Here is a 25,722-nt window from a genome sequence, read left to right on the forward strand (position 1 = left end):
AATTGAAAGCAAAACACCTTCATTCTTTTTACAATAACTGAGCATGAAGGGGCTAAAAGGAGGAATCTGGGGAACTAAAGGGCTCAGATGGATTTATACAGAGGGAGGCAAACTTTGGTCTATAAATGAGGAAAAGGGCAAAAATTGTGGGAGTGTCTAGGAAAGGGAATGCAATGTTTGGGAAGTCAGGTAAACCCCCTAGCAAGCAGCACAGAGGTTGTGGGAGGGGTGGAAGTCACTCAGAGACACAGAGAAGACTAGAGCAAGGAGAAGGATGGGCAGCAATGCCACAGTGTACCCATGGAGAGAATGGAAAGGAGGAGGGAGATAGGAGGCATGAAAGTGAAAAGCTATGAAAGGGGAAGACAGGCATGGATGTGGGCATATGTGAGAGGGGTGCATGGTATGACCAGATTATGGGAGAGAAATGAAGAGTGCTGGCGTAGGCTTCTATTTCTATCCTGAGAAATAGAAGTGAGAGTAAGAGAAGGAAGATGATATGGCAATGGGGAACTGGAGCATTCTCCTAACTGTTCATTCACAGGGTTTTTAGCACTTGTCACGTTTTGAAGAGATCTATTTTATAGCCAAAGTATAATTTATATTAGGGGAGGGAAGACTGTTAGCTGGTTTGCATTCAAACACTACTTTCAGCCTAACTCCTTCTAGCCAATCATTTGGTTAACAGTGCTCAGACATCAGTGCCCCCCTATGCAGAGCTATTACATCCATAATAATTCAAATGTTTCAAATTGCAAGAATTGAAAAAAACAGAAAAAAAAAAAAGAAAAAAAGAAAAAGCACATCACCATCTGACACCTGAATCTTCTGTCCTGAGCAGAAGAACCACTGGCTACAGCTGCTCCCTGACATTTACAGGATGTAAAGGCCCCTACAGCCATGTGTGCTTGGACCTGATAGCCCATCCTTGTCCTGCTTTGTTTTCCTCATCATGTTTGGGTTTTTTACCCACTTACACAGAGCTTGCATGGGAATCCTCTCTCTGGTGCTCAGTAGCTGTATCATCCATACATACAGTCACAAGCTTCTTTTCAAGCCTGAAATGCCTCTTCCAAGCTGCAGAGAAATTACTTTCTATGCAATGGCTCCTGTACAAGTCAGTAGGAGAAGAGTGAATGGGAGATCCTGTGGGAGCAGGATGGCAGTGTAGAGGAGCTAGATGAAAGGCACTGTATTGCCCTAATTTCCTGGCATGTAAGAAGGTAATTCACTTTGATAGCACATCACCACTGGTGGCTTTCCAACAGACGGAAGAGGCTTGCTAGTTGAGGAAGTAAGTAATGTCACATGAAACATACATAATTTGCACAGAGAGAAAATGTAAGACCACTAAGGTTATTGTTTTGCTAACAATGATTCATGACAATGACACTTTGGAGAGTGCAGGTCTGGGGTAGAAGCTACGAATAAAATGTATTTCTGCTGCAGGGATCTGTTCTTGTATCTGCTTTCTTGCAGACTTTTAGGAAGCTGTTGCAAACTTAATCCTGTTTAGCAATTATGATTTACTTCAGTTGGCTCTACTCTTCATACTGTTTAAACTTAGAATTAAAGAATAATATCCACCTTGTTGCTTAACATAAACCCTGTTAAAATAACACACATTTAAAATGGCATTCTTGGCATTATGGAACAATCAAAGGGGAAGACAAAAGCTTACCATAGCATTAATATATATATATATTTCTCAGAAAAAAATGTGTGAGATCTTTTAATGAAGACATCAAAGAATACATCTTTCTTAGCTGAAAAGAAGAATGTCTCCTGACAAAAGCCAATTAAGGAGTGAATACATTTTGTTTATTTAGACTTGAAAAATGTATATTCTTGTAAAATGGAAAAAAAAAACCCAACCACCCAGCCCAGTGTTCTTTTAAGGCTATGAAGTAGCTAAGGAAACATAAAGATGTATGACGCATAGAAGCTTGATACTGCATGAAAGAAACATAAAGACTGTGATTTTTCTGTTACCTAAGGCATGATATTGAAATATGTGTTCTGGGAGGGCTTTTTCTCAGCTTGCCTAGAGATTCGGGAACAAATTCTGCTCCTGTTTACACCTCTGTAAATCTGGATTTACTAAATGACAGGTGGTAGTATTATTCCAAGTGCGTGCACTTCTGAGAGTGGGACTTTGCCCTGCATTAAGAGCAAACTAATAGCTCTTCGATGAGATGCCCTTGCTTTGTGCATTCCTCATCCTATACTAAAGGCATCCTACACGCTACCAACTCCGTTTTTAAAAGTCAAGGTGAGACACCTTTCAGCCTGGGACAGCAAATAGCCTCTGTTGGAGGCCCTGAAGGGCCGTGCTTCTCTGATCCTTTTCCTTTTTTAAGGCAAGACATGAGTGTATTCGGACTTGCTTCTTTTGTGGTTGTGTAGTAGATGAATCCCAGTGGCGAAGTGGGGCCTGGGACACGCTCTGAAGCAATTCGTGCTGCCCTTTATCCACTGCCTTAGGGCTGAGCTAGGGGTTATTCAGTCAGGTGAGCTTCCCATGCTAGGCTGAGATTCCTTGCCCATGTTTTGAATAAATATAAACAAGTATGTTGAAGAAGTTAGAAAACATCAGATACATTTTAAAAACTCTTGCCTGTCTACTGCATGGAATAGCTAGACAGTTAAAAGGCAATAGTCAGAAGGCATAAAGGTGTATCCACAAATGACTGAATTGTAATATATATGTAATAAATGCATAAAGGGACTATTGAAAACTGAGTATAGTTGTGGAAACAACCATGGGAGTACAAAATGTTCTGACCTGCACAGGACTTCAGTCAAATGGAAACAGCAGAACTTGTACCGTCAAACTTGATTGTCCTTCATGTGCTGCATCTTGCACCCATTCCTGTGCAATCAGATTCACCTTGGGAAAAGGAACAGAGGAACAGAGGGCTTTCCCCACACAGAACCATGAGGACCAGGGCTTGTGAAGGGCCAGGAACAGATAAGCTGTTCCTATTTGCCTATAGAGGGCTCAGTCTTCCTGGCTGGGTTGCCTGTAGTAGACCTCCAGTATAATGCCACCTGTCCCTGCCCTTCCTTTCATCCTGACCCATAAACTCTCTGCTTCCATGCCCAGGCGGAGCTCTCTGCAGTCCAGCTGGTCATTGACATCAAGGGTGACACCTCTCCTTGTCTCCTCTGCTGTCCTACCTAAAAAGCCTGCATCTTTCCATTCCCATACTCAAGATGTAGAACCTATCCCACCATGTCTCTGTGATGCCAATAAAATCATAGCCCTACTGGCATGCACATATCTCTAACTGCTCTTGTTTACTCCCCATGCTATGTGTATTTGCATGGGGGCATTTAAGTTTGGCCCCCAGTGAAGCTGACTTACTGGCTGGAATGCCTTTGTGCTGCTCTTCAGGTGCTCTCCTGCTGACCTGTGATTCCTCTCCAGGCTCTGGGCATCTCTTGCTGGCACTGGCATCAAACTGGTGGGAGTGGAAGGACTGAGATTTCCCTCTGCCGACAACTTTGGTTTAAAGCCCTCTTCAGCAGCTTGGCAAGCCTACGACCTAAGATGCTCTTCCCCTTCTCTGACAGATGGACCCCATCAGCCCCCAGTAGACCAGGTTTCTCAAAGCAAGTCCTGTAACTAGCCAACCCCCTGGCTGTGGCACCAGTCTTGTAACCATTTGTTGATTTACCAGGTTCAACTGGCACTTTCAAACCCCTTCCCTTCACTAGGAGGACTGATGAAAAGACTGCCTGCACTCCAGAGTCCCTTACTGCCACTCCCAGGGCTCTGTAATCCTTCTTGATACTCCTCAGGCTGCTCCTGGCTGGAGTACGAAGCAGTACAAAATAATCAAAATAAGATAGTAAACGCTGGTTAAAATATAGAAGGAACCAGAGGAGTTCTGCTATATGCCAGACCAACTATCTTTATATTAGTGCAAGCAAGAAGGAGATGAAGATTTTAGCAAGAACTTAGAAATAAAGCATAACCAGCCATATTGTGCAAACCATAACTGAGGAAAATTCTGACTGTCTTGGAGTCCTGTAAGTATGGCAGCTGCGATTACAAGGCCTGCTTGGTGATACTGGAAATAGCACTCTAAAAATGTTATTCTGGGAGAGTTTAACTGATGCAGGAAGTCTTATACCACAGAATGGTAGCTGTCTTTAAATTGTATATTTTATAACTGCAGTTTTTTCCCTAATGGGACCATTTTCTTCCACTGTCACTTAATTTTCTGCTTTCTAGACTTTATATAAAGTCAAACTTTTTAGGGTATATTATGGTTTACAGTTCTGATAAAACAATGGATTTTGTTTCTTAGGAGTTGCAACAAACTTTTAATTTATAACATGACAGTGAAAAATAGGTTGTGTCAACATAAGAATATTCTTTCCTGTGACAAGATGAAACTGTGGCTCATCAGACTGATGTGGATGCTGATCCTGCAATTGGATTTATCATGAATTTATTCAGAAAGGCTAGATTCAGGATTGGAACCCAGGACATTTATTACACTCTAACGTGAAAATATTGGGTACCACTTACATTAGACTGCAATAGACTAGTCAGGACTTATGAAAAAAATTAATTTGTCTGTGTTGTTAGAGGAAATGAGAGTGTGCAGGGAAAAGCTAGGGTCCCCTCATGAAGAAATCTCACAGTAAATAGAGCTTTATTGTGTACCACAAAGAGGGAAGTTGAAAACTGTTTTCTTTTATCATTCAGAGTCATACTGGAAAATGGATGGTAGAAACTTCAAAGTCAAGTGCTTATTGATGTTTTTCCTTATAAAAATAGTACAGGCACTTAACAGCCTTTGTATTATGTACATTCTTTAGCATGAGTGCGTAGCTGTGTTAGTCAGCAGGACAAACTAAATAATAAAGTTACTGATATATTTTTATAGACAAATCAAAACAAATACCTGGGCTTTCAGAATTACTCAGGATGCCTCTTTACAATACAAGCAGCCACAGAAGCCTGAGAGGTTCCAAATGTTGCGTCTACAGAATATTACTTAGAACAGCGGTATAGCCAGAGTCCTATTGTGCAGCAGTGGATGAAGCTGAAACACCTCTCAATTAATTGCGCATTTATTAAACACTATGATTTACAAGAAAAAATGTAGTTCATGGCAGCGGGTGGGGGGTGGGGGAGTTCACGCCTAAGTTTTTTGCTTCAGCCTGCAAGCATTTCAGTATGCCACATAATTTTTAAACAAAAAATAAATGTTCAGGCCTTAGCAAAGCACGGCTTCAAGGATATGCTCTTTTTCTGATTTGAGGACCTATTCAAACAGCCAGCAGTCCACCTATGCTTCTCTATCTGTTTACGAAAGAAAGTTAGGTGATCACTGAAGGGTGATTCAGGGAGCCTAAATATTGCCTTAAGGAGGCACCTGGAGCCAGCCAGAAAGAAACACAGGCATGGAGATGCTGCTGGACTTTGAGGATTGCTGACAGCTCTACAGTTGACATGACTGCTTCTGCCCCCAGGCAGCTTGTGCACCCCTAAGCCGCCACTTACAGTCTGAAAAAGAAGAGTCAAAACTATCCTCCTGTCTGCCTAGCCTACTAGAGAAGCTGCATTTTTATCCCTATAGATGGGAGAAAAAAGATAGTTTGCTTATGGAGAATGAACTTAAATTGCCTACAGTTGTACTCTGGGGAGGAGAGGAAGGCATATACCCCCTAGAAACTCAGAAGAATTAGTTTACACCGGAGTGACGCAAAAGGTCTGACGTGTCCAAAGTGATACAGTACCATAGGCTTTATTTAGGGTTTTTGAATGTATCATTGTTAAGTCCAATTTAATAAATTTTAATAAGAATTGTATTTCAGATTAGAGACTTACGGGCAGCCATCATCACGCCTCTTTAATTCTCCTAACCTATACCTTTTTACTGCATGGATAAATATGCTTTGAAACTAATACAGTGTCATTGAATCCAATACATTCGTAGTGGAACCAATCCATGCATACTCAAGTAACTAATTTTTTATGGAAATGAATAAATTTCCTTTCAAGGCATAATATTTTCACTTATACCAATAGCTTTTCACTGAAACCAATGCTTTGTTTTCCAAAACCAGCACATTTCATTTCAGGCTTATATACATCTTGCTTGCTTTTTTTTTTTGCTTTTCTTTTTTTCCTTTCTCATAATTAAACCCATTGAACTAAATACAGTATCGGGTGTCTAATGAAACCAACACATTTTCATAGGGACTACTTAGAGTGAGTTTAAGCCAATGAATACACTGTGCTTCTCAGTGTAATTTAATAAAACGAACATTGTGAAATGGAACATGCTTTTACAGACAATCTGCCTCAGGACTATGTCCCCATATTTTCCCATAAGCTGAGTTTGAGGCCTTAAGTTTTCTGCTCTTTTGGAGGATTTTGCTGTTCTGTGGTAGCAAGACAGGCTACAAGGAAGATAATGAGAGGCTGGGTGAATGCATGTGTGGTGAGTGAATGTGCACCGAGTATTAGAGCATCCTCAGAGGAACAGAGAGTAGCCAGATGACCACTGTGCTGCAGTGATGCTTGACCAATTTAGCAGCCCCTCGGTACTCTGCTAGATGGTACATTTTAGGAAAGCCTGTAGGTTGTTTTGGATATGATCAAGTTGTCTGTCACTGCAGTCTCCCCAACATTCATCTGTTACTGCTTTGCAGAGCTGCACCCAAACCTTGCAGGGGTCAGGTGGTGGCTGTGACCACTTGCATTACACGCTGGGGGAACAGGGGAGTTCTGGGGCAAATCCAGAATAACTCAGCTTTCACTGAGTTATTCTAGCACTGAGCAGTGTAACTGATTCAGTTTGACTCAAGAAGTTGCCACACGCTGTAAAGAAATGTACTGTAAAGTGACAGTAATCTGTTTAATGCTATGCAAAGACAGATATTTGCCTCACAATTGGGTAGAAAGTAGCAACCATTTTGTTGTAAATGTTTCATTATTTTGGCAAAGGCCAGATGTCATTTTTATAGGTCTCAACAGTGTTAATAGGTTTTTGAGTCTACTTAGAAGGGAAAGCCTAGAAAAGGAAGGAGAAGGCTGTGTACATAACTGTGTGCTCTTTGGAAGACAAACTGTTGATAGAGTTGTGGAAATGAGGCCTCTAAGTTTCTAAGAAGCAAAAACTTTGGCGTTTTGTGAACAATAGAGGTGTTCGCAGCAGTTTCTTCCAAACTGTATGGCACTTTTCAGCTAGGATTGTGTGCAGTTTGTGTCAAAACATTTCAGTGAAGAAATACAAATACAGACTAATGTTTGACTTCTTTTGTTGTGTTGAACTGGAGCCAGAGAAAGTATTTATATATAAATCCACTTGTGAAATGCATAACCCTCTCAATGTGACTTATATGTCTGAGGCTTACAGAGAATTCAAGCTGATTGACAGAAAATACTGCTCTTACGGTGTCAGAATGTATTATCGTGCTTATACAGAAACACAAAAAAATCCCTTTTTTCACCAATGTACGTGTTCATTGTCATTATATTCTGGTATACTGGAGATGTTCAGGTACTAAAATACCCAATTTGCTAGGACCTAAAGCTACCATGAAAATATATTAGGCAAGCAGATGGATAATTCAGCTTGTTGGTTTAAAAAAGTGTGCATTAAACATTCAGTATTTGAAGCCTGATCTAAAAAAATGATTCTGTGGGGTCAAAACTGCCATTCAGTGAAGGAAAGAAAAATAAGAACTGAGACAATTAAAGAAAGATTTCCATGTTTGTGCTACAGTTAGTTAGTTACTCTTCCTTTTATTCATTTCTCCCCCCACTAAGCCTGTGCACATCAAGCAACTGACAGTTAGTACAGTCTGCAAATAGATCATGAGCAGATTACATACATCTTTGTGTATCTGGCACACAGGTGCTATCTGCTTTTGTGGAATAGTTGAGATTAAAGCAAATTAATTTTGTGTAATACGTCCTATACGAGAATGCCCTGTGTAACCCCTGTTGCTCCCATTGAATCCTTTCTTTTCCCTCATCCCAGAGTTGCTCTTTAGACCACTTGCAGCATTCATATTTTCCCTTTGAACATGTACCACTGTCTTAATCCCCTCTTTTCAGTTTAGATATGGCAGTGTTGTTCACCGTTTCCAATTTGTTAAACACCACTAGGATCTTGCATGTTAAAGGATTGCTATGTGAATGAAGAGGAGGAAGTGACAGTTGGCCCTTGTTAATTTTAGTATCATGACCATTTTTATCAAGTGGGTGGCCCATACTGGCACTCAAAAATGTTCTCCTGGTGACAAAGTGGAAAAGTGTGTCAGTTCCTGCGAAAGGGCATCACCTTAAAGAGTAGATAGAAACAAGTGTCACTTCAGAGGAGAAGGAAGTACAGAAAAAGAGCTGCTTGGAGAAGCAACCTTGGTGCTGTGCTGCATGCTCAGCTACACATGGGGCTGTGGCACAGGGGAGAAAGGACAAGAGCATCAATGCCCACATTGCTGGCCCAGTGACTGTGGGAAGCAAGAGAGAGACAAGGCAAGAACAAATCCATAGAAGGGCTTGAGTGGAAGTATAAGATGGGTCAGCCTGACAGGGAGAATTCCTGTGTTCCTAACTGCATTAAATGATACCTTATAGACTGGTTTAGGTGCCATCATAGCTATACCTGTAGATAACGTCCTCCGCTCTTCTCCCAACCGAACCTCATTCTTCGAGTTTCCCCGAAAGTCATGTTTCACACAGTGGAGAACTGCTTTTATACCTCCGCATCTCTTGTGAACCACCATGTGTATTGATTAAATTTCTAAACCAAAGCATCATCCGCTTGATGGTTTTGCTATCGCTTATTCTGATATTGTGAGGCAGAGTTCAGGGATGGCTACTATGGAGCAGCAGTGGATCAGCTGCTATAACTCTTTCCACTGTGACACTTCTGTTAGTAAGTCAATGGGGTAATGAATAACTGAGAAGTTATTTCATTCCACTCAGTGTTTTTATTGTGATGCTGTGCTTGCAGTTATTTATGCCTCCCCCCAACATAGATAAGGCTCCCAGTGACATGACAGGACCAACTTCAAATAGAAAACCTGAAATCCTAAGTTTGACATCCTACCAGGAATTAATGCTTCCATGTGCTTATGCTTATAGAGAAGCAGTGATGAAGTTTGTCCATGGAGTTCACATTCTTTACCTAGAATACACAGCAAACTTACTTGGTATGCTGCATCCTTTCTGTGCTGTACCCTATGACATTTAAAGAACACATGCACCGCTCTGACCTGCAAGACACTGGTTTGAGGATATAGTTTGTAGGAAGCTCTGAGAGTTTACAGAAAGCATATGGAGGAAGTTAGGCTGGAGACAGTGGCTCAATCCTATTCTTGCATCCTTTCCATCAGATGCTACTGCTACACCAGTCTTTGTCCCCTAAAACTCAAAAATCATGGAAGGAATATGTATTTTGCCAGAAAGTTTCTTCCTCTGCTCCTGGGGTGGCGAGGCTGCATGAGGTCATACTCACCTCACCGAATAGAAAGCTGCACTCTAATGCTTGAAGGAGCCAGGGACTGAAAGAGAAAAGTGATGAGAAAGTGCCTTTATGTTGAAACTGAAAATATTCCAGCTCTGAGTCCTACACAGGAAGGTGGAAAAAATTTTTTTTCTTCTAAGATGTATAGATTTCATATTTAGGTCTCAGTAGCATTTCCATCGGGTGACTAACTTTCTCCATATGCAACCAGGGGAAAGAAGGGTGAAGAGGGTTTCCAGATTTAAATGAAAGAGTATTACAAAGGAAGCTAATTTACAAACCGGCAAGCTTAATAAGAAGTAGGATAACCAACTCACAATAGAAGTTCTCACAATAGAAAGAGAAGTGGAAGGACAATAATGACTGTTCACTGACAGTTTGAGAAATGGTAAGAGCTACCAGCAGCAGTACATACCCTTCCATTCTCAGCCAAGAGAAGTGTTATCTAAAATGATGTAGAGCAACTATAACTGATAATAATGATTTTTATCATAGCCACGACTGCTATGAACCTGGTCAATGGGATAAGAGCAGGACAAGTGAAAGATGAAGCATATAAATACCATGTGTAAAAACAGGACAATAAGCAGCACTTCAGAGAGTACTGTTTTCCCTCAGTTATGTTCAAAGGTCATTTTAGAGAGCAGCTTTTTATGTGATTGGGTTCAAAAATAACATTCAAAACTCTCCAAAGCACCTAATAAGCTGGGACAAGAGGACAGTGGAAAGACCGCCCTGGACAGATTAACCTTCATCTTGTTTGGAGTCCACTTTCTAGGCCAAGCAGAACTAGGAAGTGGAAGAGTAAATTAAAAAAAAAAACCATTGCTCTATCTAATGATGCTTTAATGTAACTGACAGAAAATATCTTTTCGTCTCAAGCACTGATCTTTCACCTTCAGGCATACACTCTGGGATCTCCAGGGCAGTCTTGTCCGGTTCAGATCAGGCAAAATTTGGCATAGAGGCCTCACGGGTGCCTTGGAGAGGTGGTGTGGGTGGGATAAGCGAGATGTGACAGCCGGCACGCCTGCTGAGCTGGCCTGGTGGGACCAAGAGGAGGGACCCGAGCTTAGGTGCAGAGGTGGCTGCACTGAGGGCCCTGACAATCTCTGGTTACACAGAGGGAAGGTTACACATCGTGTGAAGTGGGCATGGGCTCATGTGTCTCTCCTGGATGTGGGCTTGCAGAGAAATGAAACAAAACAACTGTCACACAAATTAATCCTTAAAACTGAGCCCTAAATACTAGAAGGACCAAGGTAAAGCTGAAAATCTTTATCTGGCATTGCTAGAAACCATATTTATATACTATTTACATAACTATATGTGATCAACTCAAATGTAGTCACTTTTGGTATGTCAAAATCTATTTGTGGCTTTACCAGAGAGTAGATTAGCTTTGCAGATGCTAATACCTACAGAATGGCAGGATTTAGACTAGGGAAACTGCCTAATCCTTAACTATAGAGGCACAAATGAGTTACTTCATATCCCAGGGGAACATGGTACAAATCTACAAACAGATAAAACACAAGAAATATTGTTTAGACACATGACACAGCCACTGTGAACGTAATTACTAGATTTCTTGCACAGGTGTTTTTGCCTTCATGTCACGTCCCTGCAAAAATGCGCTTTGTGCACTGCCATGTTCTGCAGCTCTGTTTTACACGCAGGTGGCACTTAGACGGGGACATACTTGTTCACGGCCCTCCAAGAAAGTACTGACGACCCTTTGCTTGTTCACTGCTATATCATCACTGACACTATAAATCAAGCACACTCTTGTGGGTGCTGTCCTGTAATAAAAGTGGGACATTCCTCTGAGAAGGGGAGAATGGAAGTGAAACATATGCTTGTGGAGGCAGGAGCTGGACCTTAACATTTTTAAAAAACAGTATTTCCACCATGGCTATTTAAAACACCCTCCCTCCGTTTATGTATTTTTAAGTGCATACTCATGTAAATACATCTGATCATATGGCAAATGTCATACAGTGTGAGAAGAACATATGACGGCTTCGCCTGAGGGCAGAATCAGCCTTTCCGCCGTGGCCAGGCCATTCGTGGGTTGTCAGGTAATGTTCCACTGCTTAGAGCTCTTGTCCTGTCACACTGAAGTCAACATACCAGCTATGAAAAGTCTGGTCAACTGATGCACACTGGTATACCTTCATTTGGGAGGAAATAAAACAAAATTCCCATATTTTCTGAAGGATTTGCCATGTGCTGAAATATACGCACGGTGGAAGGCAACTTCCAACTACAAGGAATTTTTTTGTTAATAATCTTTACCGATCCAGTAATGAGGTACACAAGAAGAGTTAGCTACACATACAGTGCTTTCTAAAACTATTTCATGAAAGAAAATGTAAACAAAGTGAATTAACAGAATGTATTTTTTTCTAAAGAGTAATTTTCTAATTTTTCCGTTGTGCAGCAGCTGCTGTTGCCATGCTGTCATTGCTGTTGCTATGTATTTTTGAGTGTGCCAAGATGTAATTGGCTACTTCAGCATATATAAACTATTGGTAGAGATGTTTCTATGGAAAATCGCATCTTTTTTCAATTGGTTCATGTTGAAAGTAGATGTGCTTAGCTATCATCTCAATTTAAATTGAGACCAACAGGTTTCAAGTCTCATAATGCTATGAAGCCACATGCTATTCATCATGGTGGAACTGAATTTAGGCAAGAACTTTTATGTTGACATCACAGTAGAATATGAGTGAGATTGCATCTCCACAGTCTCCAAATGTTTCTATAGTCTTTGGCAAACTTTTTGATCCACTGTGAATCATATTTGCTCTGAGTGTATGACTGTTTCCTGGTTTTGTCTGACATAACTTGCAGGTTACTAAATCAAAACTCATTTCAAACTAGTTATGTATTTTGCCTGAAGACCTTTTATAAATAATTAGTGACTTGTTCAATGCAGCTATGTATCTAAAAATCCTCTGAAAAGATTGACTAATACCTATAGAAATGATGCCAAACTCATCAGGTTAGAGGTTGCTAAACCTAAACAATTCTGAATATATGATGGGCTTTGGGGAGAACGAAAGACTTATCATTTCAACTGAGGAACAGATTTAGCTTATCTGCTCTGGACATACTTGTCATATGACCTTGATCTAAAAAGTAGACGTGTACATCTGGGCTACGCAGTCAAGGGGTTGGTGAAAGTTAGAGACAGTGTGTAGTAAGTATTAATTTCAGCTTCATACCGCTAAGTTTTCCTACAGTGAGGGCGATAGAATCTGTTTCAAACACATTATTCATATTTATGCTAATAATTGTTTTATAACTAGAGTTTACCAAGGTTACATGAAAACCTGCTACAGTCCAAATATAGATGCAACATAAGGTGAGACCTAATGCAAGGTACAAGAGTACATGACTGCAAACACTATGGGATTAATTTTTTGAGAACAAGTGACATGTTTTGCAGCCTCAGTTTCATAATTCTGTCTTACTTAAATACTTTCTCATTGTAGAAGTTAAAATAAAATTAGGGGGGGGGGGGGGGGGTTGGACACTCTGACGTTATAGAAATGTATTTCCAGAGGGAAATCTGCAAGTCCTCCCCTGTAGGAGGTGGCTGAAGTGTTATTTAGATTTAAATGAAATGAGATTTGATTGAAGGGTTGTTAAGAAGAGACTAAACAGTGTTGAGTTATATCACAGAGAAGAATTATCATCTACTTGGTTCATAAAATATCTTCAACTATTACCTATGTAAGATGTTCTTTTTTATATCTCATGCACCTTAGAGTCTCCTAATTTATTAGCAAGTCAGACTGTTTCCTCTTTTCTTATTCCTAAAACTCCTTGTCTTTGACCACTGCTCTGATTCTTGGTCTATTACATCAAAGATTATTCGTTTTCCTGGAATGTTGTGTGATTTTTTTTCTTTTTCTTCCTTTTTTTTTTTAATTTTCCTCTGTCTTTGCCAGAACAATTACCCAACTCAGAAATGGCAAGCACAAGCTTAAAGCTTTAGAGATAATTTTTGCTTTCTTTATTCCTAAGTCATGGAAAGTTCATACTGTCTGCCTGAGAAGAATTGAATTTCCCTCATCTATAAGCTGTACTGCTGGAAATAAGCTGTCCAAAGAAATCATGAGTTGTTTATGTTATTTAGTATTGACTAAATATTGAAATTTACTAATGATAGCATGTGTCAGTCTCCAAAAAGACAAGCTTTTTTAAAAAAAAGATTTATGCATTTAGGTCACCAACCTGCCATTTTAAATATTTGCTCTTCACTAAAAAGCTTATTCAGGAGTGCTAACAATGTTATCATAGTGTAAATTTAAAAAAAATGTCGGAGTACTTTTTTTGCAGTGTCGTGAACTGCAAGTGGTCTTCTCAAACATTACATTTTAATTTAAATTTTTCATTTAAAAGATGTTGTGCTGGCATTCTGATGCACCCATGAAACATGATTTGTGGCAAGGCTGTGCACACGCACACACACACACACACACTGTGGCAGGACAGATATGCTTTACCTTCTGGGGCATCCTAGCACCTCAGACATAGTCTTAGAAGTGATTGCGAGTCCCTGCAGACCCTATGGATGAGTGCCACAATGACATAATGCCACGGGTATGTGCACAATGCCTCTACAAAGCATTAATTTACCTGCTGCATTCTCCTCCGATCACTTCCAGCTGAAAGCTGGTGAGTGCCATTACTGCTACTGCTTGCAAGCAGGCAACAACTTAATGGAGATGATTCCCTTTAAGAGGTCTCTGCTGAGTTTTTGGTTGTCAGGGAAGATGATAGTCTCATCCCTCTGGTTAGATAAAATTAAGACTCCTTCTGAATATCTCATTATTGATCAAGTGGCACTTGGAGTCAGCTGGTTATATTCCCTCTCTGAGAGGCTAGCCATTTTCCAGAGGGGCTTCTAAGGCTACAGAGAAGCCCTGGCCTGTGAGGCGTTTTCCTGAGGTCCTTTCCTCTGGGCAAATATCATTTTAATAAAAAATAAAGACTGAGTCTACCCGTCATGAAGAAAAAATTCCTGGCACCTTGAAACAGCAGAAATTCAGTGTTGTGAACTGCTGTGGTCACAGCAGCGAAGTGTTCACCAAATCTGGATGATGGAGTGTAGCAGTAAGTGAAACCCAGAATTTGGGCCTCGGGCTTAACCTTATTTCCTTGACATCCACGGAGTGGGCAGACAGATTAATGGGTTAGAACAGAGACACAGCTATGCCCTTTCCTCTCCCTGCCTGAGCCGAAAGGGCACAGGGAGGGCCTCTGTTCAGGCCCTGGTACGGTTTATGTGCTAAAGCTCTCGGTCTAGCATGGCTCAGAAATGCCTTGTTTCTAGGGACTGCAGGCTGAGTGCATCACGGTGTCTTACACTTCAGTTTGCCTAATTGTTTCTTATAGAACAGGACATTTTCAATTGTTATAATTTTCTGAAACTCCTCCCTTTGCAGCAGAAACTGTGCTCACTTTCAGTCGGTCACAGACCAGTTTTTTTGCTGAAAGTTTAGTAAGAAATGATAAGGCCATTTGCGGATAAAAGAAGTGAAAAATACCATTTTCTTTGCTAAGGAAATATCACTGTAAGCTAAGGGCTCTGTGCTGATCCTTGGAGTTAAGTGTGCATATTTCTAACTCAAGAGTGTGAATGCTGTTTGGGTATAAGAGTGTATAATTTGCTGTAATCTTGGCCTGTGCATTTTTCGTAAACTGGTACTTTGTTATTTGGAACTAGTCCATTTGTCTATGTCCCTCTTGTATTCCTGTCAAGCATACCCGTGTAGGAAAATAAGCCTGTCTTTCTCTTTAAGGCAATGGCTTGTTTGTTTGTTTGTTTCTAGATCATATCCAAACAAATTAATTGTGACTACTTGGTTTGAACTTCTAATTTCTGTGTATTGTTTTGGAGTCAATATGTGCTCTTAATAAGAAGAAATATGGAGTTATACAGGAAGAGCACAAGGGAGTGTCCTGCAAGAGAAATGCTGAAGTTGGGGGGGTTCCCAGTGCCTCCCTGCACATTCCCCTCCTACAGTGGAGGCTTTGACTTGCTGATATGGGAATATATGATTTGGCATATGAATCTACCTGCATCCGTCCCCCCCCCCAAAAAAAATATCTCTGTAAACTACATCTAAAACTGAAATAACCTTGGCCCGGGGACTTGAGCTGGATGGACCTCTTGATGAGGTCCTCAGTATTAAAATGAATGATACAAGGAATATTATTTTATGGGTATTCAGTCTACCCTGATCTCAGTTATGGAGTGTTCATAGTTGACACTACCCTTCTGTTTACCATCCCTTCTATAAATCTCCTTTTTGGTTTCTGGTGGAGACACAACAGGCCACCAGTTTAAATGGGACTGTGCTGGTATTCTTATCAGATAAAAATCTGCCCTGCTGTGTTGATTTGCATTAGAGTTTCACACACCTGCAAAGGCGAGAGGGGTTAGCAGTTGGACTGGGACCCACTGGGGCTTCTGGCATGTGGGATGAGATGGGAAACACAGCTGGGTTTTGGAGGAGTCACTGTGAGGTTCAGTATGGCAGAAGGACCATTTGCTCCACTTCTCAAGTATGAGGTAGGGGTACCTTGAGATACCTCAGGAGTCTTAAACTCCTACTTCCTTTCTTGAACATCACTTGCTGGGCATCAGGGGTTGATCTCTCCTGAGATTAGATACCTCTGTTGAAGATATTTAGAGGTGTGATGGACCTATTTTATATGCCCATTCCAGAGTTAAAACAACAGATACGTAAATACTCTTGGCTTCACCAAGTAGATTCAAGTATATTTCCCCTGAGGATAGAGGAAGGACAGGGAGGGGGCTTACACTGAACACCATAGATCTGACTTTATATGCCCCAATTTGTTTCCTCAGTCCACTATGACAGTGAGTACTGAGGGACACGCAGAGCTATGCTAAACATGATTTTCACCTGATCTGATCCAGGCTTTAGGGACTTACTACCTTTGGAGTCTGCAAGACCCCTTCAGGGGTCTGCAATACTGTGAACTGTACTGAAAACAGAAAAATCTCTGGCAGTCACTCTTCAAAATTGCTATTTTTGCTTTAACTTTCTGTGATCTGCTCCAAACCACCCTCCTTAGTCTTCCAGGAGCTAAGCAGTGAGTAGTTGTGCCTGCTCATTAGCTGCTTGGGAGACTCATGTGTCCTCAAAGAGGGAGATTCACTTCACAGGTCTGCTATTGCAAGTCTGTGTATGCAAACCCAGCTCTTATTTAGCAGGTTCGCTTCTGCAGGTGCCAGGGCTAGAATTTTGTTTCTTTGTTTGTTTATAAATTAAAGGTCAGGTCCTGGGATCTGGTCCTCTTGAATTTCTTGGCTTTTGCCAATTTGAACAGTCACATGTATGATCATTACATAGTATTATAGTGATTACACATCAGTCTAGGAAGACTGACACTTTGATGAGCCCACCGCAGAAGGTCAGTAACAGTAAGCACAGCACGTGTTTCTGAATTGAAGATGACCATTTGGTCAGGCCTGTTGCTTTAGTTAGCAGCATTGCTCTTTTGGTCTTGCTAAGGGTGTGTATTACTGCAGACCTGAACGTTACAACTCTAATTTTTCTGCTTTTCACTTAATTATCCTTTTCCATCATTGCATTAAATAGTATGGCTTTGAAGATTAGTGTCATGTGCGTGACTATAACTGTACTGAGCCATCATTTTTGGGGTGTGTGGGAAGTGGATTTTAGCAACAATAATTTCCTTGAAAGTGAGAAATCAGAATACAGTATAGCTTCAGGAAAACATATACTGACAGCAGTACATAGCATGATGCAGACAAGACAGAAATAAAGCACGTTGGTTTCTTGTTACGTGCTATTTGTTTTTAGTCTCACTTGTTACCTATACAGAGATTGCTGATACAGCAGTGTTGTGCATTGTCATAAGCCAGTGAGGTTTAGTGGGAATGACTTCCCAGAAGATCAGAGTTGGTCATCAGTGCTTTTGAGAAAAAGTGAGGTAACTGTTTTTTAAGTAACTCTAATGTGATTTGAGTGGGATAATGCAGCTGTCCTGAGCAGTGGGATTTCCCAACCCACACCACAGGGACAGCGAAACTGGACCCCTGGAATGGCTGCAGTGGGTGACAAAACACTTCCCTAGTTGAAGTTCTCTTGAGTTCAAGTAACATTCAGGAGTGACCAAAGTTCTCTTTCTGCATCTCTATTTCAGCTTCAGCCTCTGTGACAGTATGAGATAACTCAATTAATATAAAAAGATAACAGTATATTAGAGTCCTATGAGGAAGAAGTTCCTAGATTGAGTCCCTAATGCATACAAGGATAATGGTAAGATAAAGCCCTAGTTAATTATATTGAAGAGGCAGGAAGAAACTCACAACTAATCGTGCTGTAGTTAAAAGTATTTCTTTTCTAAATTAACACTTAGTACTGATTGTGTTCCTGTTATTGTATCAGAGGATCAAGATTACAAGGTCTAGGTATTCACTGATGTGTAGATCTGTCCTCAAATAAACATTACTTTGGAAAACTGCAGGTGTTGTGTTTGTGCTGTGGATGATAATGACAGTAGGGAAGTCTTTGGTTTGCTATATTGCTTTGTGAGATGCTGGCGGTGTTAGAGGTAGTGAGACCTAGAAGTACTGGACAACTGCATGTGTGTATTAATGCATGCACATACCTGTGCTACTTCTCTTATTTATTTATATCCATCCTGTCACATCTCATGTCCAAGACAAAACCTCTGTTGAACAAATACATCATAGCTGGTCTGTGGTGGGCAAGACTTCAGTCCTGAGCCAGAGGAGAAGAGGTGCTTTTTCACTGACTCCCACAGAAAGCAAACAAAGCCGGTTCATCTGCAATGGAAGTTGAAAATCCACTGCACTTGCAAACAAGCAACCATGTGCATTCCCCCTCTCCCCAACACACACAGACACACACACACATGCATGCACAAACATGTAATACACTTGTCTGTGGTTGTGCACAAAGAGTTTCTGCAGCTGGGGGTTCACCTCAGGAAGGGATGGAATAAAAGGGCAGTTCTGTCATACCATGAGGTTTCTACAGAAATCCCATCTGTGTAGGCTGCCCTTGGAGATGTGCTGAATCAGTGCCTTCCTCCATCAGCTTGCCATATTCCTTCATGTTGCAGTAATCAGGGCTACTGATAAAACCTGTGAAAATGAATTAATTTTCCTGTTAAACTCATCCAATTATACTAAAAGCAAGTAACGAGAATATGAGGGAAATACAGCTATCTTAGCCTACAGATCACCCAACATCCTCGGTACAGAAGCATCTAAAAGCTGCCTGCTAAGTTGGTTGATATGCCTTTTATTTAGCTTGATGTTAATTTGCTAAACACTGTTTTGGTGTATGTGATTGTAGAACATAAAAATGCAGTAGGTGGTTTATAGGAGATGAGAGCAAAAGAATATTCTGTGCTACGAGCTCTACATACAATGCATATTCTCCAAAGGGATGAAATTTCCCTCGAGCTAATGGGTAAACTGCAAAGTGAGGTACACTAGCAGCTTTACGGTTTGCTTTAACCTGCTCCTCCTACCCGTGCTTTGTGGTGGGTGTACAACTGTTGCAAGTAGGTGGCACAGCTGTTTGCGTTGACTGGCTCAGTACCTTTGGGATACAGACAACACAGTTAACATTGCAAGATGAAAATGGCATCTATACTTTAATAAACTCATTCTATTTCTTTGTGGGAGAAAAGGGGGAGATGGGGAGGGGGAGAAGTTGCCAGCTTGACTATATCTGTATTAGTGCCACTGCTCAAATCACACGGTGGTGGCTAATGCTTGCAAAATCCTGACTAGCATTTGAAAGGGTAACATCAGTTTATTATTGCTGCAGTAGCTGTTAACTTTATGAAGATTTCCTGTGCACCTGCCTGCTACCACATCTTTAACATATATGCATATTTATACAACTTAGGCAACATATGTTTGATGATTTTTGTCATTTATATTTACTACAGTATGGATAGCAATTAAAAAATAACCATGTTCACTGTGATGAATTGGTGAAATTCCCGGAGAAGTAGAAACTACATGTAGAATCCGAAGGTAGAGAGCAAGGTAAAAAGCATGTAAAAATCTAGTTCATCAGTTGGAGTATAAAACGCAGACATGTGACCGGTGTGTATATGTATATATAAAAACATAAAAAATATGGGAAAGAATACACTATTTCATTTAGAGGTAGAACAAGGGAAGAGATCATTTAGAGTGGGACTTTTTCCCATTTCAACCACCCTTCACAGATAAATAGTTGAGTTGTATTGTAGTGGTGATGGAGGATGACATTTTCTGCAGAGCTGCTCCCAGATTTGTGTATTTTGAATGTAAAATGGATGTATTTAATTGCAGATACACATGCAAAAGCAAATGGTGTGCTAGGACCTGCGTGATGATACAGTCCCATGTCTGACTCATCCTGGCAGCAGATCGGGCAGGTCTCCCAAGCGCCAACTCGGGTGCCAAGACCAGGGAAGGGCTACGGAGAGGAGTTTAGGGAGTGATCCTTAGAAGTAGCCAGCTTAGGGGAAACCTCAGGCTCAAGTCTGTATTTGGTGCGTCTGAGTTAAAAATAGAGGAAGATCCTAGGGAGAGGGTAAGTTTTGGATATTAGCCCGCTGAAACTGTGTAGGCACATGCACACCAGCACCCACACTGTGTATGAAAGTGAGATAAGCACACGTGATTTGTACTCAGAATGTAGGTGCCAGCTTTTTTAAAGAGAATTTCTTACCATGTGGCATATTATCATATTCAAGACCTGCTCATCTCTGTAAAAAGACAGAGGATGGTGGGCTGTGCAGAAATGGAGTGAGACGGTGGAAACGCACGTAGTGGAACTGTGAAAACTGACATGGGAGTGGAAAGGAACTTAGAAAATTTAACTTAAAGCGAAAAATGGAGAAGGCTAAGAAAGCTAGATCTTGTCCTGGAAGTAGTGTTTTCCATGTCAGCATGGTGATTTGCCTAGAATCATTTATTCCACTTCTTAGAAAGATGCTCTAAATTAGCCTCAGGGTGCTTTTGTTACCCTCTTGTGACACGAAATTAGCTGCTGCAGTAGTTTCTCACAGAGGGTAGAGCAGCCCCAGGTCCACCCCCATTTACACTCTCTCTGCTTATGCCCAGAAATGCCCCAACTGACATGAATATATGCTCCGAGCGACGCGGCATTACCCCCAGTGGTGCAATTCAAAGTAAACTAAACTGCAACAGCAGTTTACCCACTTCAACAAACAGGAACATTTACTCATTTTTTTTTCTTACTGTTGCTTACCCCTCTACCAGCAGTAAGTGCATATGAGGCAGCCGTCTGTGCCGCTGGAGCATTCCCTTATGCAGAACAATCCTAAAGCAGCCAGCTCTGCTGGCATTTGGACCATTATATATTAGCAGGGTGGCTCAAACTGGTCTCAGCAGACCAGAAGATATGTCACATCACTTGAAACTACATCTCTGGGTGGTTTATCGGCCTGTTTGTCAAGTCAGGTGACAGCATCTTCACACATTGATTTTAATTTGTATTGAATATAAAGCTTTGAGAGTCAGCTTATTGAAATCCATGCTACTTCAACTGTTTTCTCCTCCCTCAGTATTTTAGCAATTCTATTAAAGAAAAAAGCCCTGAACAGAATCAGGTTTGGGTTTAAAAAAATTGCCTGTGTGCCTTAGAATTGACAACTCCTAGGCCAGTGTTTAGCCCAATGCAATGCAAACCTGCTGATATATTAAACCCCAAACCAGCATTTATAATAGAAATACAGTAAGCCTTTAACTATAATGACACTAGCAGGTGTCACCACAATAAAGATAACAGCCTCCCCATGAACAAATATTAGATTAAAGAGATCAATCAATCTGTATCTTAAATTCTAGGCCCAGCGTGATCTCTACCAGTAAAAAAAAAAAAATTCTACTTTGTCTGTGCATTGTAACAGGTGAAAGACCCCTTGACTGTTCAATTATTTTTGCAATAGCTTGAGAAAATAAGCATCTTTCTTTTTTCTTCTGTTGCAGATGCTTTATGTAAATGATATAGAAAACATTGTGACCTACAGACACAAGCACTTACTGATTTTAAACCTTGTGGCAGGCTGTGGCAGTTTTCATAGTGGGCAGGGGATGTGAGCCATAGCTCACCATGCTGTCTCCTCCTGGAACCCCAAAAACCCCTGTCAAAGCCTGGGGTAACATCAAGTACTCTGTGCTCCCTGTGATCAAACTACCTGTGGAAACAGTGCATTCTGCCCTTGGGTTTTTTTGTTTCTTCTGTGGCTGCTAGCCTGCTCTGCCACCAATGGCACCTTTTCCTAAAATGAAAACTGTCAAAAGTTACTACTTTCATTCTTTGTGGTTTAATATGTGGTGCCATTCATTTAAACACGTGAAATGAGTGCATGCTGCCATCGAGTCAGTGATCCCACCCAGCCCGAGCGCAGGCTGCAGAGCCACTGGTCATTGCGGTAAGTGCCGAAGGTGAGGGAAATACAGTGCCCCATGCGCAACTAAATGTCCCCGCTAGTTCTCCCTTCCTTTCTCTCCTATGATCATCTATGATCATCCATTGCCTGTCAAATGTAATGCCTGAGAAAAGTCCAGGGTATGATCTCCTGTGCTGTAGGACCAAGCATGATCTTTCCATGTTCTACCGTGGAAAGGGACCATGCATGGTCCCTGGAGCATTCTCCCTGAGTGTGATGTGGAACAGCAGTAACACTGGCTTTTACTCAATATTTCTACTGAGTTACATCATTGCTGTTATTCCCATTAAAACTCGGTCTTGGGTATAGAGGATGTATTCTGAATTTTAAGCAGGAGTTGCACCAAAAGTTTGAGATCTTTGTAGTAACAGCTTTAAGTCTCAGTTGTGGTATCTGATTCTCCCGTCATATGCACCTGATTAAAAAAAAAAATAGAGCTTTCTTCCTTAGAAAACACAGTGTGTAAAAAGTGTAACAGATATTGAAGGCAAAATCCACTGATAGTCTTTCATAATGGAACAGACCGACTATTGAGGGAAACGTGCTAGAACAGCTTAACTGCAAGGTCCTTGATAGGTGCTTTTATCCCAGTGCAGAGCACCTGTTCGTTAATTAAATTTAGTCTGTTTTGAATGTGTTCTAGACTGCATAAGGGCAGCTTTTGTGCAAAAAAGCGTCCACATCAGATAAACACAGAATAACTCTTGGTCTTTTGCTACATACCCTCTGTTAGATTTTTCAGTAGCGCACACATGTGGACAAGATACAGATCAAGTATAGCTTTCTAAGGAAACTAAGTGACTTGATCCTTGGAACACTTTGTTAGAGATCTTTGAACTATGATTCATGGAAGCACTGAAACAAGCTGCTTCCTCTGAATGAAACCCAAAGTGGAAGCCTGTCCAGCTTCAGAGCCATCGCAGTCATGGCCTCACAGGAGTGTGTGTGAGGAGGAGTTTGCTCAGTAACATATTCAATGACCAGTAAGCACACTTATATTTTGCCCTTTTTTTTTTTTTTTTTTGTCCCAAACCACAAAATAATCTGTGGAATATTTTATTTGGAATCAAATATAGTATGTGTGACACTCGGGTATCTCCCCTGCAAAAAGACTTCGGGATTATGTTTTTAATCCTTTAAGTGGGCTTAGGCCCTAAGAACTATAAAGGTTTTATAGCAGCCAGAATATTTCATTTGCAAAACAGTTACCCAGCTTCCTTCTCTTCCTGTTTTTCCACGTCAAAGTTTGCTTGAATGATGAGTTCATATCACATTTTAAAAAGTCCCAGAAAGTTTATTTAGCGGAATACCAGTTTCACAATGATGAATGATGACTGCAAGGCATGTCTGTGAAGACCCTGCTCCAATGCCCTTACAATATAAGATGAGGATGGGGAAAGCAATTTCAGTGTAACTCTGTGGAGACCCCATTACCAGACCATTACAACTGCAGACTAATTGAAGAGTGGGAACACGCAGAGCCTCCGCTTTGGTGACACAGTTAGAATGTGATATTGATATGTCAAAATAATTTCAATGCCGTCATCAGATTTTTTGCCATTATTAATAACAGACAGCAATATTTTATACTTCCTTGTGCATGTAGCCCCACTGGACTGGAATGAGACTCTTTGCTGCATGCAAAGAGACCTGATGTTGTATAAGGCTGTGGGCAGATGTGCAGAAGTCAAAGGCTACTTTATGTGAAAGTATGAGATACTGCAGAGACCTGCAGGCTTCTTTCTCTCCGAGCCTGCATATTGCACTAAATCTTACAATTTTAAAACTTAGATGAGAACAAAGTAAGCATAAATGCAATTTGTCAGTGTCTTAATGAGAAAAGCACAGTGATGCATCTCAAAATCTCCAAATTTAGCTACAAAGGTCTATAAAATCTGCCTTAATTTAAAGCTTGGTTCGGTGTGTCCACATATTACCACACTTCATATCTTTGCTAAGGAGCATGCTGTCAGGGCAGCTCCTATACCAGCAGAGTGACCTGGGCCAGTTGCACCACACTTTCAAAGCCATTTATGTGCAAAAGAATGCAGATGGCTACCTAAATCCCGCTTAAGATTTGGCCCATTGAAACTGTATGAAATATATTGCAGCAGCTTGTGCTCTGGTGATAGGGCATTTTGAGTACTAGGTGATAATACATCAACTGAGGTCTTGTTATTTTCCAGTGGAGAAGTCCATACTTAGTCCCTTTTCATGCATAGTCCCTCTACTGTTCGAAACCATGGTATCTTAAATGATTTCAGAATAATATTTTAGCAATGCTATTCTCATGTATATTTTTTCCAAATATTTACCTAAAAACTTAGAAAACTTAAAAAAACTTATAAAGACTGTGTAATGTATAACATGTAATTTACATATCCTATATATTTGTTCTTCCATCTTTTGAAGAAATTCCACTTCAGGAACAACATTGTAAGTCTAGTGAGTTCCTGGCAAAATCCACTGACTTCCATAGGGACTTCAACAGAGTTTAATCATATCACATCTAGTAGCCTGCTTCTCACTGATTTTATTTTTCCAACCTGATAGTCTTTTCTTTTAGGTAATGGAGTTCTCCACTCTGATTTGCTTTCATCTGTATAGATTTTATGCTTTTCCTTACTGAAAAGCATGGAGCAACTGTTTCCAAAGTTTCCAATAATTCAGATCCTTGATTTCTCACGTTATTTTGGCCATCTTCAGCTATAACTTTTCAGTTTCTATAATACCCTTTTCAGTGTTGCACCCATTACTCCAAATGTGGCCTCCTGATTTGTTGCTTATAATCCATTTGCACAGCTGATAAATTTTTTGCTTCTTCAACTTCTGATTTAATGCTTTAGCTGCCACAACTTTTAGATCATTCTTCTGGGTGCTAGAAGGGGTGGGTGGAGGTCTTTTCTGAACACTTTAATCTGGGAAATCTTTGTAGAGGAATGCAGGCAGTGGGTTGATCAGCATTGATAACATGCAGCTGTGGCCTTGCCTCAGAGGCAGTGGGTTGATTGACATGGACGATGTGCAGGTGTAGCTCATTCTGCTAAGTGGTTAAATAGCCCTGAGGATGGTAGAAAAGGGGGTTGGATCGAGGAGGAGCACCAGTGTGGTCTGACCTCTGGAGGAGGGAGAAATGGCACAGACAGTAGAATCTGACCAACGGTAAAGCCTTGTTGCAGCCGTTGAGTTTGTTTGTGCTGCAGCAATTGGTGCCCCATGTGAGGCTGGCTGAGTTGGACTCCGACTGCAACACCTCTTTTGTCTTTGTTGGAAAAATAATTTCAGAAGCTATGATATTTTTCACCACTCCTGCTTGGCTGGAAATTAATGGTAAAATTCTTGTTGCCTTCAAATAATAAAAGCCATGGAAGGCAACTGTAAAGCCATAGATTCAAAAAGAATGAGAAGGATTATGAAGGTAGGTTTATTAGAGAATGAAATTGTCCCTCTTTTGGTAAGACTCAAAATTCTCCCTGTTACTTTATTGAGAAATCAATACCCTTTGTAGCTCCCAAGAAGAGTAACCAGCACAGAAAAATGTGGTGGCTCTGTGTACGGTTTCATTCACCCTCTTCCAAAAAGTCCTTATCTTTTGCTGTAGGCATTAATGATATGTTTAGGACACACAATTGTGTCCTAAAAGTCTGTGTCATGTCAGCTCTGCTTTTGGCTTCCTACCTTCAATTTTTTTCTATGCTTTGGT

This window comes from Falco peregrinus, chromosome 5 (genome assembly GCF_023634155.1).
Source record: "Falco peregrinus isolate bFalPer1 chromosome 5, bFalPer1.pri, whole genome shotgun sequence".
Taxonomy (NCBI): domain Eukaryota; kingdom Metazoa; phylum Chordata; class Aves; order Falconiformes; family Falconidae; genus Falco; species Falco peregrinus.